This window comes from Cebus imitator, unplaced genomic scaffold (assembly GCF_001604975.1).
Source record: "Cebus imitator isolate Cc_AM_T3 unplaced genomic scaffold, Cebus_imitator-1.0 Scaffold629, whole genome shotgun sequence".
Classification (NCBI taxonomy): domain Eukaryota; kingdom Metazoa; phylum Chordata; class Mammalia; order Primates; family Cebidae; genus Cebus; species Cebus imitator.
In genome coordinates this window covers 863,437-869,480 of record NW_016107944.1, presented here as the reverse complement: position 1 = coordinate 869,480, position 6,044 = coordinate 863,437, and the positions used below count along the sequence as shown (strand labels likewise).

The window sequence follows — 6,044 nt, the reverse complement described above, 5'->3', positions numbered from 1 at the left end:
AGCAAGGATGATTCACTGGAGCTTGCTTTTAAATACTGGTGAGTTTTTAGGTTGCAGCTCCTTACAAAGCTGAGCATTCGCAAGGATTGCATTCCGCAATAAGCCCGCTTCCCCTTTTCATTCGCGAGGTCACCGTGACCGAGGGAGCGGCTGGTTCCGCATGCAGCAGGTTGTGCCTTTTCCCAGTCAGGGTTCTGCATGGAACCCGCGGGTCGCGGTGGGCTGCGGCAGGGGCTGGCGTGCAGGGTGAAAGCTGCTCGTGCTGGCCTGCGCCTGTGAGCAAAACTCGAACGGAGGAGCAGGAGGGGTCGAGCCCGAGCGTGGCAGGGTTGGCCCTGCCTTTTAGGAGGGCACACTCTGAAGGGTGCCCAGGGGCCGGAAGCCCCGGACCTAAGGCCCGCGTCGTCCCCGCTGCAGGGAGGGCTCTCCCTCGAGGCGGGTTGGTTTTGCAGAGACTGGGTCTGCAGCGCTCCACCGAGGGCCAGCGACAGACACCACGAGGCAGCTGCAGGAACCGTGGTTCGCCCCAGGCACCCCGGGGCCCGGGCTAGAGGCTCGGGTCGCACGCGCGTAGGGTCACGTGGGCGATGCGGGCGCGCGCCCCTATACCCGCGGGAGGGGATGGGGGAAAGGGGAGGAGCTGGCGCTTGACCTCCCGTGAAGCTTAGCGCGGGGAAGGACCGGAACTCCGGCGGGCGGCTTGTTGATAATATGGCGGCTGGAGCTGCCTGGGCATCCCGAGGAGGCGGTGGGGCCAACTCCCGGAAGAAGGGTCTCTTTTCGCGCTAGTGCGGCGGCCCCCCTGGACCCGGAAGTCCGGGCTGGTTGCTGAATGAGGGGAGCCGGGCCCTCCCCGCGCCAGTCCCCCCGCACCCTCCGCCCCGACCCGGGCCCCGCCATGTCCTTCTTCCGGCGGAAAGGTAGCTGAGGGGACGCCGGCGGGGAGTCAGGCCGGGCCTCAGGGGCGGCGGTGTGGCAGGTGGGCCTGCGAGGGCTTCCTCCAGGGCTGCAGCAAGGCCTTCGGCGAGCCTCGGCCTCCGCGCAGACGCCTCCTGAGTGTCTTGCTCTGCTCCGGGACTCTTCTGGTAGGGAGAAGGTGGCCTTCTTGCGCGAGGTCAGAGAATTGTCGCGCCGGTTCAGAAGCGATTGCTGAAACCCACAGAAGTTCATGCGTATATGCTTAAGAACAGTTCTTAGGGGGGTTTTAGTTTTTTTGTGTTCTTTCTGCACTGTGGATCAAGATCAAGGAAATCTCTCTAGTACCTTATTTTGGAAGTCTGAGTTTTCCAAATAATTGAGGGTTTTATGTGTAACAGCAACACGTGAAAAATTATTTTCTTCAACCAGTGCTGTCTTCCAGTTTCCTCTTTGGGGGGAGGGGTAGTTACTGCCGTTCCTAAAATAAAATTACTTATTGCTAAAGTTCCCCAACAGGAAGACCACTACTTTTGATGACTTCGCAAGTTTACTAACTACTGGAACCCTAACTTTAGAAACGAACTACTTATATTTTTGATTTTCAGTTGTATTACCTGCCCAATATTTAGGTAGAAGCAGCTTGATTTTGATTCTGAGTAAGGTTGTTGCACTTAGTTAAAATACATATCCGAAGTGAGCAAGTGTGGGTCTGTGAGCAATAGTGATTTTTCCTGTCAATTCTTGTTGTTTCAGATAAAATGTACCAGACAGAAATGGGTTTGTTTTGTTTTGAGATGGAGTTTCGCTCTTGTCTCCCAGGCTGGAGTGCAGTGGTGCGATCTCCGGTTCAGTCGATTCTCCTGCCTCAGCTTCCCAAGTTGCTGGGATTACAAGCATGCCCCACCATGCCTGGCTAGTTTTTGTATTTTTAGTAGAGACGGGATTTCACCATGTTGGTCAGGCTGGTCTTGAACCCCTGACCCTGACTACAAGTGATCTGCCCGCCTCGTCCTCCCAAAGTGCTAGGATTACAGGTGTGAGCTACCACACCCCGCCAAAAATGGGTTGTGGAAAAAGCACTAAATAAAATCAGGAACTTGGATTCATATGACAGCTCTGCTATTAACTGTAATGGGGGACAGACCAGTTAACCTACTTTTCTGTCTTCTGTGAGCTGAGAATTAGATGATTCCCAAAGGCCTGTTGAACTGGGAATGACTAACTACTTCTTGAGTAGGCACAGGGTTTTGGTAACTGATGCTAGGTGCTGAATGAATGAAAGTGCTGAATGAATGAAACTGGTGAAATAGGAGGAAGCCTGATTGGTAAGGCAGGGGTATACTTAATAGCTCTCTAGTTGATTGTTGCTGAAGTGGTTAACTTTGTTTTTTTAAGGGAGGAAAAAGCATTCTAAGAATAACGAGGCAGATTGCGTGTTGCACAAGAGACTGTTGTCTGTATTCAACAAATATCTTTTGAGTGTCCACAGTCTGCCAGGTGCTGTGTTGGCCCTCACTGTTGGGTAGTGAACAAGACAATGTCCCTGCACCCATGGAGCTTATTGTCTGCTGGGATAAACAGACAATAAGTAAGCAAACAAATCTCTCTTCTCCCTCTTGCTCCGTGTAAGTGTGTGTATAGGTGTATATTTACAAATGGAGTAAACTGTTATGAAAGATTAAAGAGGAGAAACGCATTTTGGTTAGATGTTAGATAGAGACCTCAGCAGGTGACCTTGAAACTTACAGCTGAAGGATCAGTAGGAGATAACTAGAGAGGCCAGTGAATAGCATGTTCAAAGGTCAGGTGGCAAGAAAGAGCATGGTGCCCTTCAAGAGAGGAAAGAAGGCTGCTGTGACTGGGGCATAGATGCGGGCAAGTATCAGGTGATTGAGAGCTGTATAGGCCATGGTTAGGTTTTATTCCTAATGCCGAGATGCCAAACATGGTGGCTCATGCCTGTAACCCCAGTACTTTAGGAGGCCGAGGCAGGAGGATAGCTTGAGCCCAGGAGTTAGGACCAGCCTGAGCAACGTGAGACCTGTATAAAATGTTGAAAAATTAGCGAGGTATGGTGGTGTAACCTGTGGTCCCAGCTGCTCAGGAAGCTGAGGTGGAAGGATCACTTGGGCCTCGGAGGTGGAGGCTACAAAGAGGCATATTTGAGTCACTACACTCCAGCCTGGATGACAAAGTGAGACCCTGTCTCAAAACAAAATACAGAGAGAATATTAATTTAAAATTTTGAAAGAGGAGTGATCTGAACTTACATCTTAAAAAGATCATTCTAGGTCACAGTGGCTCACTCCTGTAATCAAGCACTGTGGGAGGCTGAGACAGGAGGATCACCTGAGGCCAGTTCGAGATCAACCTGCACAGCATAAAGAGACTCTATCTCTACAAAAAGAAGAAAAAAAAATAACTGAGTGTTGTGAGCTATTCTGGAGGCTGAAGCAGAAAGATCACTTGAGCCCAGGAGTTTGAGGCTGCAGTAAGGTATGATCCCACCACTGCAACACAGTGAGACCCTGTCTCAAAGAAAAAAAAAATTGTTGCAGATGCTTTCTGGAGGCTGGATGTGGCAAGAGTAGAAGCTGGAGATGGTCCTATTAGGGATTCGATGCAGGCTTTAAATACAACCAATGCGTTGATGATTCCCAAATTTAATCTTTACAATTTGGATCCTTGCCCTGGAATCCAGACTGGTGGATCCAACTTTAGGTTCACTTTATATCTCTACCTGACTATCTAATACGAGGTGTCCAATCTTTTGGTTTCCCTGGGACACTTTGGAAGAGTTGTCTTGGACCACACGTAAAATACACTAACGCTAGCAATAGCTGATGAGGTTTAAAAAAAAAAAAAAAAAAGGCTTGGCATGATTGCTCACACCAGTAATCCCAGCACTTTGGGAGGCCAAGGTGGGTGGATCACGAGGTCAAGAGATTGAGACCATCCTGGCCAACATGGTGAAACCCCGTCTCTACTAAAAAATAGAAAAATTAGCTGGGTGTGGTGGCATGCACCTGTAGTCCCAGCTACTAGGGAGGCTGAGGCAGAATTGCTTAAACCCAGGAGGAGGAGATTGCAGTGAGCCGAGATTGTGCCAGTGTACTCCAGCCTGGCGCCTGGCAACAGAGCAAGACTCGGTCTCAAAAAAAAAAAAGTCACAAAAACTCATAATGTTTCAAGAAAGTTTACAAATTTGTGTTAGGAACATTTAAAGCCATGGTGGGCTGCGTGCAGGACAACTTGATCCAATAGATACCTTGAACTTAAGATATCTAAAATTTTATGCCAGATTTAGTACTTTTAAACATGTTCGCCAGTTTTTCTCATTTCAGTAAGTAGCGTTTTTGGATTTTTTCTGAGACTTTTTTTCTTGGAGTGTTCAGCTCTTACTGCCCAGGCTGGAGTGCAGTGGTGTGATCTCAGCTCACTGCAACCTCTGCCTCCCAGGCCAAGCGATTCTTCTGCCTCTGCCTTCCAAGTAGCTGGGATTACAGGCATGTGCCACCACATCTGGCTAATTTTTTGTATTTTTAGTAGAGACAGGGTTTCACCATGTTGGTCAGGCTGGTTTCGAACTCCTGACCTCAGATAATCTGCCTGCCTCAGCCTCCCAAAGTGCTGGGATTCCAGGCATGAGCCACGGCACCCACCCACATTTTTGGCTTTTTAATTGCTCAGGCCAAAACTTTAGTACATCCTTGAACCTCTCCTCCTACTCTATATCTGACCCATCCGCAAATCTCTTTAGGTCTACCTCGGACATATCCAAATCCAATCACTTCTCACCATCTGACAATTAACACCCTTGTCTATCTAGGCAGTCATCTCTGTTAAGATTGAGCAGTTAAGGAAGTCCTCTAAGCAGATAACATTCAAATCTCTGCTTAAATGTCAGGAGGGAGCTGATTTTATGAGATTGAGGAGACAGCATTATTTTGCTGTATGCTTCCATTTGGTTTCCCTTCCATTCTTGATACTTATGGTATATTTCAAAACAAATGAATAGAAACAGACCCAGGTATATATGCGATATAAATAGAATTCCTAGTTAGTTGGGAAAGGATAGACTAGTCTATAAATGATGCTGGTTATCCATCACCTGGCAAAAAATAATTTCCTTCCTCCTCTCATACATATCAGATCAACAGACTTTTTCTCTTAGGGGCCAAATAGTAAACATTTTAGGCTTTGCGGACCATGTGCTTTTTGTCACATTCTCCTCTATCCTTGAAGCCATAGACAATATGTAAGCAAATGGGCATGGCTGTGCTACAATAAAACTTTAGTTACAAAAACTGGGAATGGACCAGTTTAGGCATGATGGCTGATGCCTATAATCCCAGCAGTTTGGGAGGGTGAGGCAGATGGATCACTTGACATCAGGAGTTTGAGATAAGCCTGGCCAACATGGTGAAACCCTGTCTCTACTAAAAATGCAAAAATTAGCTGGGCGTGGTAGCTGACACATGCCTGTAATTTCAGCTATTCAGGAGGCTGAGGCAAGAGAATCTCTTGAACCTAGGAGGCAGAGGTTGCAGTGAGCCAAGATCGTGCCACTACATTCCAGCCTAGGCAACAGAGACTCCGTCACCCTGGCTGGACTACAGTGGCACGATTTGGCTCACTGCAATGTCTGCCTCCTGGGTTCAAGCAATTCTCGTGTCTTAGCCTCCTGAGTAGCTGAAATTACAGGCACATGCCACCAGCCCTGGCTAATTTTTGCAGTTTTAGTAGAGACTGGGTTTTGCCATATTGGCCAGGCTGGTCTCGAACTCCTGACCTCAGGTGATCTGCCTCCCAAAGTGCTGGGTTTACAGGTGTGAGCCAAAACGCCCCACCCAAAAAAAAACACAAAATTTGTTACCTAGCAATTCAGTTTTTAGAGATTTATCCTAAAGAAATTCTTGCTTATATGCATAGGAAGACATGTACTAGAGTGTTCATCGGTTGAATGTATAACTAAAAATTAGGAAATATAGTAAATGTTCATTAACAGGGAAATGGGTAAATGTATATTTATAAAGACATTAAGTAGCTAAAAATGAATAAACTGGAGTTGCATGAATGAACTAGAACTGCATCAATAGGTTATTGAATGAATACAGGTCAGCTAT

At 47.6% G+C, this 6,044-nt stretch overlaps 1 protein-coding gene across 1 annotated transcript in view; it reads left to right on the top strand.

Moving 5' to 3' along the window:
* Positions 1–927: 927 nt before the first annotated feature.
* Positions 928–6,044, top strand: part of LOC108295303 (HEAT repeat-containing protein 6-like) — a 24,919-nt gene continuing 19,802 nt past the window's right edge. The window contains exon 1 of the transcript XR_005198123.1: positions 928–1,085. The gene's annotated coding sequence lies outside the window, so the exon portion shown is untranslated. The remainder of the gene's footprint in view (positions 1,086–6,044) is intronic.